We start from the raw sequence: 13,473 nt of genomic DNA on the forward strand, positions 1-13,473 counted from the left end.
ACGATGAATATGCATGACCCGGCTAAGCGTTCGAAAGCATCCGATCGATGAATGGAAGTGGAAAGTGATCCTTATGAGTGGCGGCATTAAGTTTGCGATAGTCAATGCATATTCGCCATTTCAATCGGGATCTGGCGGAAATGCATTTATCTTTATCATTTCGCATACAACCGTAATGCAGTTTTCTTAGGAACCACGTGTATTGGACTCACCCAAACACTATCGAGATAGGGTAAATAATACCCGCATCGAGGTAATTTTAAAACTTCCTCTCGTTACCACATCTTTCATGGTAGGGTTTAGTCGACGCCTGCGGTTCCGCGCGACGTCTTTGCATTTTCTTCGGTGTATCGCGATGGGTTTTACAATGCATTTAATGTCATCGAGGACCATCCATAGCGAGCGATGTTGTTGAATGACATTAATTAAACGAGCTTCCCGATCATCGATCGAATGTGAAGAAATGATAAGCGGGTGGCGACCATTTGGATCAAGCCGTCATTTATTTTAATTCCGAAGAGGTTTTAAATCGAGGGGTGGTGAGTGGGTATTAAAGATTCTTGAGGAAAGTCATCATCCATGCGATGAAAGCAGATTGATGTTCATCCACGTTCTTGGACATCACAAATCGTAGGGTCAAATAATGGTATTGACTCTAATAACTCATTTACTTCTTGTGTATAATCATCGCCCTCAAACTTCGGATTAAGCTAAAGGAAAGAAATTGGTACACTTCATCTTACGGAAAAGAGTTTGTTAAATACTCTTTGCGTAATCTTTGTCAACCCCGTTGACCTCACCATCAATGTCGGGGCTCACGGAAGTTGTTTCATCAACTTGAACACATTCACCTCGACCGATAGATTTCGAAGGACATGGTCATTGAACCATCCCGACGGTTAATAAGAGCATTAGCGGTTGCTAGGAATCGGACGTCCTAAGATGATAGGAATGGAATCACATGCAACTTCAGATCGAAAATAACAAAGTCTACGGGATAGAAAAAGTCTTCGACTTTTAAAGGGCGTTTTCCACAATTCCTTTTGGATACTTAATGGAACGATCATTAACCTGTAGAGTCATGGTGGTAGGTTTAAGCTCATGAAGACCTAGTTGTTTAAATAAGTAATATGGAAGTAAGTTCACACTAGCTCCTAGGTCTAGTAGCGCAGTAGCCGTATATTTGTCACCTAAGGTGCATAGAACCGTTGGTCTACCAGGGTCCTTGTATTTGACTATACCATTATGTTCGGTGATAGATGGAAACTGTTCGGTGAGGAACGCTTGTTGAGGAACATTAGTTCTCCTTTTTGTGGTGCACATATCTTTCATAAATTTGGCATGTTTTGGCAATAGCTTTAAGGCATCGAGAAAAGGTAAGTTGATTGTCAAATTCTGAAAAGTTTATCGAATTTCAGCAAAATTCTCATCAAGTTTATTCTTTGCCAAGCGTGCAGGAAACGGTGCCTTAGGGCGGAATTTGGCAAAGGGGTCGTCTTGCTTGTTTCCTAAATTCTGAGATGTTGACTTTGATGGATCTTGTGAATCCTCCGTAGGTTCATTATTGGAAATAGATTCATTAGAACCTTCGGATTCCTTTGGTTTATTATCTGCCATACGTATTTGATTGTCTACAGTTTTTCCAGATCGTAGAGTAGTGATTGCATGCACCTCACCTTGGTTGGGGGTGCTTGTACCAGGTGCTTTGGTGAGTTCAAAGGCTGTTTTTGTTCAATTTTACTACGTTAGAGATTTGAATCTCTTATTGAACAAAAGTGCGAATTCAAAGTTTTCCTTACTCACGATCTTCGTGTTCATATAGTTGGAGTAAGGATTCGAACTAACCTAAAGTCTAGGACAAACTACAACTTGGTTTTTACTCTTAGGGAACTAGTGAGTAAGTTTAAATATGATTATATTAATTCTAAATAATTGGTTTAGATTTTACTACACAAAAATTAAAAACATTAAGTTTCAAAATCATGCAACTAAAACACAATACAATTTTACTAAAAGAAAATGTGGAGAGTTAATCCTCCTCATGTGGAGATAACTTTGTTGTTTGATTTTAATAAGTTTATTTTATTCTTCCTAGAACTCATAGACAAGTCCTAATAAAATAAAACTTAATCCCTAACATGTATGGCTCATCTCTAAGCTCATACATACTAGCAAGTGGAACCAAAGCAATGACTTATCTCTAAGCTCATCACTTTGATCCCTAACTAGACACTACACCAACTATCATTTTGGGATAGGATGTAGGTCTAGTTGTTCTTCCTAAACAACTTACCAAACCAACAACAAAGATTTTTCCTCACACGAGTTTTATTAACTCCCCAAAAGAGAAGTTAGCTCATGATCCTTGGGATAAAGGATTACAAGTTAGAAAGTAACAAAAAGAGAGAGAGAAAAAGGAAGAAGAAAACTAACTATCTAAACTCACTTGCTTTTGATTTATTTCCTAGAAGAAAACTAAAATTTCCTCCATTAAAACTATTACAAGCTATTTCTTACAAAACTAAAAACTAAATAATAAAAAATGACTAAGGAACTAAAATAATACAAGGTAAGGAAAAGAAGTCAAGGGAGTAAATGGAGTGTCCCCCCCTTGTTTTGTTTTCTTTTCCATTTGAGAGAAATCTCATTTCTTCCCACGTGAAACATCAAACCACATTTACTTCATCTTTATCCACCACATTAAAACAACGTGACACCTTGCATTTTTTTCACTATTAACACTTAATCTAATTAATTACATGCAAGGTGTCAACTTTGCACCAATAATTTGTCATTTTTTATCTTGACATGCTCCATGATTGATGACTCATCCAATCTTGCGGGGCGATATAGTGGGTCTAATGCTGGATCCAGGTGGCGGTCCGGTCTTTGGGCAATTTTACAACTTCCGCTTTATCGTAGAGATCATCGTCTCCGATTGTGCGAAGCGACTCACTTATCGCGATTGAAGTTACGGTTCAAGAGATAAGAGCTTCGGAAGTTGATGATACTTCGCTTGGTTGGAAGAATTATATATCGTGGATTCTCCGCTTTTTTCGCAGGTTTAACCAATATTTGCATGTTTACTGTGAATACCTACAAAAGCGTGAAAACATATTTATTTTATGATTATTAAACACATAATTAACCAAATTTATATGTCTCAATGGGATTTCATAATACAATTTTGGGTGCTTATCAGTTTCATTTGGCTTCCACCAGTTCTTGCAGTGGCCAAGAGTGAAGTTTGCTGATCCAAATAGACAAGAACTGCTAAGCAAATAGCTCGATCAACATATGGGACAAAATATGTTGGTGAAGTGCAATGATGGCGGGAAGAATAAGCGGAACAACAATTAATAGAAATCATCATGGGAAACAAATGAATGGAGGAGGATGGATGCAAGGAATGTTAGGTAGATTATCAATTGCTGTACTCGTTCTCGTGATTTGTACTCTCTTTACTCCACCACGAAGGGCACTACTACAACTAGTAGCAGCTCTTCCACTCGGTCTGAGGTCACTTCTTCTTTCTTTTCCTAATTAAATTTGTCACTTTTTTATTATATATTTATTATTAATTTGATGTTCAAAAGCAGATTAGTGTAGTTCAACTTTGGGATACTGCTGCTTTTCATGGTTGGAGACCATCATCTGCTCCTTCCTCTAACTGCCCACGTATGTAACCTTTTCTTTTGGTTCACAATCTTCTTCTTCATTGTCAGAAGAGTAACTCTACCACCGAATTTGGATTGCTACGACCCACTGCTTTTTAAATTTAGATAGGGATGGGTCTCATTTTACTATTTTTCAGCAACTGTAAAAGATGTATTATTGCTCTTTTTTGCGATTGTTATCCTCCAATGGGAAGATCGATCTTCAAGCTCCATAAGACTATGGTGCTACAAGGCTTTATTAAACTAATTAATGATGGCAATTTCTCTCAATGTCAATGGCGAATTTAGAAATACTTGTTTTTTGTTTTTTATTTTTATTTTTTTTTTGCTTAAATAAGTATTAGTTTATAAATTATTCTTCTCAACCCTGTTTTTGAGGTAATTTTTGCAGGTTTTTGTGTTTGAGATATTTAGCCCGATGGCTTTAACATGATTCAAAGGAATATTTTCTTTACATTTTGTATTTCTACGGTGTGTTTCGTTGCCATTGCAAAAAGTGGACATTTATGTTAGTTTTGTTTTGGAAAAAAATACCAAATCGATCCCCATCCAAGATAATTTACATATTGGACAATCTTTTACTCCAAATTGGCAAAAATCTAAACTTTAACTACTATCAACAAAACCCAACCTTCCAATCAATCAACAACTTTCGATCTATCAAAAAACAATAATTTTTAAGGTAATAATAATGCAAAAATAAAATCGCCCATGAAAACACAAAATGTAAGAGTGGTTCGGAGACGATGTTTTATTTCCACGAAAATCGAATCCTTTTTTATAAGTATGGGAAGGAAGATTACCATCATTCCTCCTCAGTCTCTCCACCTTACTTATGTCACTTTTCTTTCCTTGACACATTTTTACTTTTCAGTTTGTGATTATCTTAATTTTGATTGCAGCTCCTCAAAATTGAGTTTCCAATCAAAATTTGATTTTCCAAAACCTAATCAACAATGTAGTCGCTTTGTATTTATAGTAAACTTCAAATTTTAGTATTAAGCTAATCATTGAAAATTAAAAATGAGTAGGCTAGCTTTCAGGCATTAGGTTACATGAATGTCTGCACTTTTTGTTAACTGCTGAAATGTATCTTAGTCACTTTGATTTTCTTTCAACTTCAAAAGTCCACTAATATTTGTTGGATGATGCAGATTTGTAAAAAAAACTCCTTATTTTTTTTAATCATGAAGTAGGCACTTGTGTTGCCAAAATTGGTCAAACTCATTTGAGTGACTATAGGTAGACTTTTCACACAAACAACCTTTTTCCCTTTCATCCTCATCCTCATGTGAGATATAACTCCAACAAGAATATGTCCACAGACTCGTATGTGATTAACTTCTCTCTCTTTAGTTCAACTTTAATCCATAGATATTCAACAACTTGAGTTTACAACAATCTTATATTATGTGTTACCCTGTTCTTATTATTTTATTCGCAGCCTCGTTGCTTGCATTTGCGTTCTCAAATATTCATACGTCTACTAGCTATATTGTCATAGAAGGGAGCTTTCCCTTTTTTTATTCTTATTTTTCAATAGATTGATTTAGCTATATTGTCATAGAAGGGAGCTTTCCCTTTTTTATTCTTATTTTTCAATAGATTGATTTCAGTTCAAGCTGAGAGCGGTTTGTATTTTTTTCTTTTGAAACTTAAAAAATTTCCATTCTAAACTAGTTTCAGTATTCAATTTAGTGTTTTTAATTTATAAAAGCAACAAACAATAAAACGTTTTAAATCTACCTGATTCATGCATATTTGCTACGGTTTGTTAGTCCGGCCTTTTTATATGTGTTACCATCATTACTTATTTTTCTTAGTAGTGAGAGATCCTTTGTGTTTGTTTTCAGAAGTTCGTTTTCTATTGAAACATAGCAACTGCTGGCGAACTTTTTGGTGGTGAACGCTTCAGGAAGCCATTCAGCAGTCCGTAATATAAAAGTAAAAATGAACGTTGTACCCTTTTATAACCAATTCATGTTGGAAGAAATACAATGCCAGTGAACCCCTGAGAAGGTGTTAGTTGTAAACGTGATACTTATGAAGTCATTACCAAATCCTAAAATTTAAAACAGAACGACTTTTCTAACCAAAATGGGAAAAGAAAATGCCTTCAGCCTAGTGGACTCTCAATCCCAACTGATAACATCAGAAGTATTTCTGCCCAAACATACAGAAGTACAGCATCAGAAGTACTTAAGTGAAATATATTTTATTTTGATACTGCATTTTGTGTCGTGAAAACTCCAAACTGTTGAGTAACAAAATGGTCCTTTCTTTGAGCAAAGAATTGCTATACTAGAATGTTTCTTGATGGGAAAATGTATATAATCTAGTTTTAAAATAAAAGATATATATACACACACTCACACACATATATCATATATACATATTTGTATGTATATTTATATGGGGAGGGGTGCACAATCATTGGTGTACTGGCTCAAACGCATAAGGTGAAATATCTCCAGTTGGCTTCACTCGTCAAGATGTTTATTGTGTGGTCTAGTGTACCTATTAATTCGTCCATATTACCAAGTAAACTATGTTGTATTGATTTTTACATGGATGACACTTGTTCTTGATATTGAACGTGGTAATGGGGCAAGTAACACAAAATAAGTGATGTGAAGATTTCATAGTCCGTAATGGGATATACATGTATATATGTGTAGAGCCTTTCCTATATGGCTGTATGCATATCCATTTCACATCCTGACGGTCTTTAAGCTATGAACTACAGGTGCTTTGATATCTTTACGCCTCAGGCACAGAAGATACTAAGGAAGTACAGGAAGGAAAACTTTGCTGAGATATCACTTGTTTACAGTGAAAGACAAGCTATTGGGAAATGCCCTTTAACTCCTGAAGAGGTGAATGAATTTGTTTATCTGACAGCTGTAGTTTTTTCTTATATTATCATTTAGTTCCATTCTTGAGATATGAAATGCAAAGGTATATTCTATCTGCCTATTCCTAAAATTCCACTGAAAATACTGGAGTTTTTATGACGTTGAGGGAACAAAAGAAAAATAAATACATAAAGGGGCTTTATTTGGTTTTTTGCATTAGTCGAGGATCTGTCAATTTGAAGTACTAGATGTGCTCTTTAGGAGTCTTAGCATGAAATGAGATTGATAACATTACATAGTTTTGGGAGATGTCAATTCTGTCGACTTTTTCTCGGTCGATATAGTTCTTAGTAGACTTTATTGAACCATAATGTACCTTTTATCTGGTTTAACCGGGTCCTTTGATTCCTAAAATTCCTTGAAAATATGTGAAGGACAAAAATGGTGGTTTCTTGATAGCACACTTCATCAGCAACTGACAATGAAACGTTTTAAGTTCTAGTTCAAGACTTAAGTACATATTTGAGATAATTGTTGATCCCGCCTTTTATCTGAAATACTATCATTACTTATTTTTGTTAATAATGAGAGATCCTTAATGTGTTTCTTTTCAGAAGTTCGTATTCTATCGAACCATAATGTACCTTGTGATGACATTTAACTTAAATTATATGCAGGTGGGTGTCATCTTAAGGACCAAAAATTTTGACAATTCAACCAACTGAAATATACATTTTGGCTTTTAAACTCTTTGTTCAAGACTTAAGTACATTTTGATATAATTGTTGTTCCTGCCTTTTTTCTGAAATACTATCATTACTTATTTTTGTTAATAATGAGAGATCCTTAATGTCCGTCTTTTCAGAAGTTAAGATTCTATGACATAGCAAAATTGTAAAACATGTTAAGATAAATTATAATATGTGGGTTCATCTTAAGTGCCATTAATTTTGACAATTCAATAATATCCATTGTGGCTGGCAAACTTTTGAAACATGGCGTGTCCAAACCCTATTTCCACATCTCGAAAATCACAGCACAGTAGGCCCTTCAGATGAGCTGGTTGAGAACACCTGGGGTTTATTGGGCTCTGCTGTTGATTACATGGTTTGCCTCCTAGCAGACATTTTCATGCCAACATATGATGGCCCTAGCAACTTTGCCAACAATGTTATGTGGCATCATCTATACTATGGCTTTCACACCATAATTCAACCTGATAGGCAACCTCTTGCTCCAATATTCATCGACAGGGAAAACCATCGAACCACTGGTTTTGAAGAAGCTGTTAGGTGTGTCATGCAGAAAACACAAGCGAGTAAGACCAGAGTCTGTCTTTACCAACTCATGGCCAGAGTGTTTCTGCTAAACATCACCACAGAATCCAGCGGATAAGTGCCACCAGAGAATGTGGTAGAAGTTCTTAATAGCAAAATGCACGGTGAAGAAACTGATGGCAAGAAAACAAGTTCATTAAATCTGACAGTTCTGACTGATTCCACTGCAAAATAAGAAGCTTTGTCTCGATACAAAGAATGGTGGTTATTCTTTTTCTATATTGAGACAGTTTTGTAAATTGGATGAGTGGATTTCCTATTTCACCTTTTCTGCGATTAGACAGTGTTGGATGTTGCACGAGTGCAAGGGCAGGTGGTGGGTGATATACTGGGATTGGCATTCAGCAGTCTGTAATATAAAAGGAAAGAAGGAACATTGTAGTACTGTACCCTTTTGTAACCGATTCATGTTGAAAGAAATTCATGTTGAAAGAATACAATCCTGTGTAGGTGTTAGCCACTTAGTTGTAAAGGTGATACTGAGCTGTTGTGAACTTGGATTCATTGTGTTTGACAATTGACAATGGTTACATGCAAATGGTGAAACTGTAATTGGGTTGAATCTTTGTGAATCATCGCCATAATTAAAATTGGCTCCAGCTACCCCGAGGATATACTTAGTGATATTCTTAGGGATGAGGGTCCGCAAACTGTTGAATGTATGATCCAATGGTATGAAAATCAAGAACAACAAGAATGATGAAAGAAGATGAGATGATGTTGTATTTCTAGACCGTTGGATCACACATCCAAACATCTAAAGGTCGGAGACCTCATCCCTATCCCTATGAGGACATTCTCGGGGTAGACAACCTCATTAAAATTGCTTATCTTGGTCATTTAGGGTGAAGTCAAGTCATTACAAATTCCTAAAATCCACAACAGAACGACTTATTATTCTTTTTAGATAAGAGGGAAACAACGACTTATTATTCCCAAGCTGGGCAAACTGAAAGTTATTAGGCATGGCATGTAAATGATGATACATCGATGACTCAGTCAACAGCAGAAGAGGAAGACAATCAACAGTCAAGACAATGATAGTTTAGCAAATGATAGAGTGACAGCTGTACATAGGTTTTCTGTTAAAGTAACTGATTCTGTTTTGTAGTATAAATACATGTAACAAACCAAATGATAGAGAAGAATGAAAAACAAGATTCATTTGAGTGTAAGAACATTTGATTATGGTATCAGAGCTTCTCACCATTCGGTGTTGATCCAAAATCAATTTTGAGGATTCACCTATTTTCATAGAATCATCAAAACAATACTTAGATCTATTACCTCCAAAGATCAAGTCGTCGATTTCTTCAGATTCAAGATTATCAATTGATTTTTTTTTCAATCAAATCTAGGGTTTCAAATGGCAAGAACCAATCAAACAACACAACCATCAATGAGTATCAATCAAATTCCCACTGTGATTGATAACACTCAATCAACTGTGAATACAGTTATACCTGGTTCTGATTCAAGTGTTGTAGCTCAAAATCCAACAATAACAACAAATTTAAGTGCTGTTGCTCCGATTCCAGCATCAAACATCAATTCTAATGATTCTACTCAAGTTCCTATGCTCAATGTTAATTCAGCAATGCAAGATCGAAGTTTTTCTGGTTTTCAACCAATGATTTCAAGTTTTAATGGAGTTCAGTATCAAGTGCCAGTTTTCACTAATGGTCAATATCAAGGTTTTAATTCTAATGGAGTTCCACAGCAAAGTTCTACTGGTGTTCATCAAGGTTTTAATTCTAATGGAGTTCCACAGCAAAGTTCCACTGGTGTTCAACATCAAGGAGTTCCTTTTCAGAATTATTATAACAATGGAGTATTTCAATCTTCATCTCATGGTATTCATGCTCCACCTGGATTCAGTATGCAGTTACCCATGGCGGTACCATCTCAGAATTCATCCTACTCGTTTCAGAACATAAGTAACATGGTACCAGTCAAGTTGACTTCCCCGAAATTATCTCACATGGAAACATCTCTTTCAACCAATCTTCAAAACTTATGATCTAGAAGGTTTAATTGAAGGTACTGACTTATGTCCTTCTCAGTTTCTTATTGATAACAATGGTCACTTGACAAATCAGATGAATCCTCAATATGTGGCATGGGTCAAGAAAGATCAAATGTGTTTAATATGGCTTAACGCTACATTGTCTCAAGAACTGCTACCTTATGTTGTTGGATTACCTACTGCTAGAGCTCTTTGGGTTACACTAGAGAATAGATTGTCTAATATCTCTAGGTCTCATGTCATTCAATTGAAAACTGAACTTCAAGACATTAAGAAAGGAAGCAGCTCTATGGCTCAGTATTTCCACAAGCTTAAGCAAATATTTGACAAGTTAGCAGCTGCTGGAACTGTACTTGATGAAGCTGATATGGTTTTTCACATGTTACATGGATTACCTACTGAGTATGCTGCATTTAAGACATCAATTAGAGTACGGTCAAAGAATGATCCAGTGAGTGTTGAAGAACTTCATAATCTGGCATTAAGTGAGGAACTGAATATGGAACAAGGACACAGACAAGTGAATTCAGATCAAGTAAATCAAGCATTTTATCTTTGGAACTTCGATCTAGCGAGAGGAACTATAACAACAGAGGAAGAGGGAGTTATAATAATTACGAGGAAACAACAGAGGAAATTATAGAGGTAGAGGATCATACAACAATTATCAAGGCAACAACAATGCTTCAAGCTCCAATTCTAATTACAACAGTAACTATGGCAGCACTAGTTCAAACTACAACAACAATAGTAACACCCACTCAAGGCCTCGATTATCGATTTGTGGAAAATTTGGGCATGTTGCTATTGGTTTGTCACAATCATTATGAATCACTCATTTGTTGGGAGAATTCCACCTGCAAAGTTAGCAATGCTAGCTAATATGAGTGAATTTACCTCTGATAGTTCCACAAGCTCTAACAACAACAACAATGGCAACTTTAACAACAATACTGGATCTTCAGGATACAATTCAAGGGATTCTCTATGGTATGCTGACACTGGAGCAACTAATCACCTCACATCAGACTTATCCAATCTCTCAGTTCACTCCGACTACAAAGGTTCTGAAAAAATTCTAGTGGGCAATGGTCAAGGTTTGTCTATACAACACACTGGTTCCACTTGCTTAAAACCTTTCAATTCCAGTCATACATTTAAAATGCAAAATGTTTTACATGTGCCATCCATCACACATAATCTCTTAAGTGTACACAAGTTTGTGTCTGACAATCATTGTATATTGATTTTCTCTCCTACTGGTTGCTATGTAAAGGACATTGCCACGGGGAGGATGCTTTTCCAAGGACCAACTGAGCATGGTCTGTATCCTCTCCATCTCACATCCAGTTCATCAAGTCCTTCATCTTCTGCATGCATTCCTACTGCCCTTTCTGCAATAAAGGTTTCTGCAGCAACATGGCATAAGAGATTAGGTCATCCAGCTCATGCAGTTTTAAATAAACTCATTCAAAATAAGAATGTTGATGTCAAAGGGTCTTCAGTTTGTTCCTTTTGTGAGGACTGTGCTTTAGGCAAAAGCACAAAACTATCATTTTCTTTGTCTGTATGTAAGTCTGAAAGTCCTTTACAATTGCTTCATATAGACCTTTGGGGTCCATCACCTGTGTATTCTCATACTGGTTTCAGATTTTATGCAAGTATTGTTGATGATTTTTCAAAGTATTGTTGGATTTTTCCTTTATCACACAAGTCTGAATTTGACATGGTTTTTCAATCATTCAAATCTTTGGTAGAAAATAGTTTACATCAGAAAATCAAGTGTATTAGAACAGATGGTGGAGGAGAGTTCATCAGTACACATTTTGAAACGTTTTTATCCAAGTGTGGAATTAAACATCAATTCTCTTGCCCTCATACCCCTGAACAGAATGGGATTGTAGAAAGGAGACATAGACATATTCTAGACATGGCCAGAACACTCACTTCTCAGTCTCATTTACCTTCCAAGTATTGGACTGAACTTTTTGCCACAGCAGTCTATCTCATAAACAGATTACCTTCCACTTCATTACATTATGTGTCTCCTTGGGAAAAGTTATACAATAGTGTACCAAATTATCATACTCTCAAAGCTTTTGGGTGTAGGTGTTACCCTTGGCTTCGACCATACACATCCAACAAACTTGAACTCAGATCCAAACCTTGTATTTTTATAGGATACAGCCTACAACACAAGGGGTACAAGTGTCTAGATGAAGTTACAGGAAGAATATATGTATCAAGACATGTTGTCTTCAATGAGGCTCAATTTCCCTTCAAAATATCTCCCCGCATACTCCACTTCTCTTGATCTTTCATTTCTTCCTAATTTTGTAACACAAGTATTTTTGAAGAAATTCTTCCTGTCATTCTTGATTCACCTCAGATTATTTCTGAAAATTCTAACAAACAATCATCATCTTTATCAAACAAAAACTCAAGTTCACCCATTGTTTCTTCAGAGTCCAGTCATTCTATGACAACAAGATCTAAACATGGTATATTCAAACCTAAGTCACTCATTTCTACTAATCATCCTATTCCCCAAGCTCTGCAAATATCTCTTGCTTCTATTTCCACTACTCCAACATGTTACACTCAAGCAGTGAAAGATCCGAATTGGAGACAAGCTATGGCCAGTGAATTCAATGCTCTAATTAAAAATGGTACTTGGCAACTTGTGCCATACTCTTCAGAGTTCAATATTGTAGAACACAAGTGGTCGCTTCAAGGCGAAAACAAAAGTCCGATGGATCTCTAGACAAACACAAGGCTAGGCTAGTGGCAAAGGGGTATCATCAATTAAGTGGATTAGATTATCATGAGACTTTCAGTCCAGTTGCAAAGTCTGCAACAATCAAACTCATTTTATCTCTTGCAGTAAACTTCAATTGGGAGATCAAGCAACTTGATGTGTCAAATGCATTTTTGCATGGCCATCTCAAAGAAACAGTATATATGTCACAGCCACAGGGTTTTATTGATCCACAGAAACCTACACATGTGTGTAAATTACTCAAGTCCATCTATGGGTTAAAACAGGCACCTCGAGCCTGGTATGAAGAACTATATCAAGCTTTATTGTGCTTTGGGTTTGTCACTTCTGAAGCAGATCACTCTCTTTTCATAAAGAAGGATGTCTCTTTTATTACTTACGTCCTAGTGTATGTCGATGACATTCTTATCACCGGGAATTCTACCACACAATGTGCAAAGATCATTCAACAACTCAGTTCCAGATTTGCTATGAAGGATCTAGGTGCTATACATTATTTTTTGGGACTTGAAGCTCACAGAAACTCTACTGGTATTTTTCTGTGTCAATCGAAGTATACGTTTGATCTTCTTGCAAAAGCTAACATGGTCAATGCTAAACCCTGCTCTACTCCTATTTCAACTTCATGCAAACTGGATGCTCACACTGGAGAATTACTTGATGATCCGACAGCTTATAGGTCCATTGTAGGTGGCTTACAATATCTTACTTGGACTAGGCCTGACATTTCCTTCGCAGTTAACATGGTATGTCAGTTTATGCACAAACCAAGAGCTCCTCATTTAGCTGCAGCTAAAAG

At 36.2% G+C, this 13,473-nt stretch overlaps 1 long non-coding RNA gene and 1 pseudogene across 2 annotated transcripts in view; both read left to right on the plus strand.

The window, feature by feature from the left end:
* Window positions 1-13,473, plus strand: part of LOC147500626 (O-fucosyltransferase 1-like) — a 120,559-nt pseudogene that overhangs the window by 67,962 nt on the left and 39,124 nt on the right. Inside the window, exon 9 of the transcript XR_015196433.1 lies at window positions 6,424-6,553. The product of XR_015196433.1 is annotated as an O-fucosyltransferase 1-like (transcript). The remainder of the gene's footprint in view (window positions 1-6,423; window positions 6,554-13,473) is intronic.
* LOC147500631 (uncharacterized) lies at window positions 7,210-8,431 on the plus strand. The gene is made up of 2 exons (XR_015196455.1): window positions 7,210-7,298; window positions 7,420-8,431. It is a non-coding gene; the product is annotated as an uncharacterized LOC147500631 (long non-coding RNA).

Source organism: Coptis chinensis, chromosome 5 (assembly GCF_015680905.1).
Source record: "Coptis chinensis isolate HL-2020 chromosome 5, ASM1568090v1, whole genome shotgun sequence".
NCBI classification, from domain to species: Eukaryota; Viridiplantae; Streptophyta; class Magnoliopsida; order Ranunculales; family Ranunculaceae; genus Coptis; species Coptis chinensis.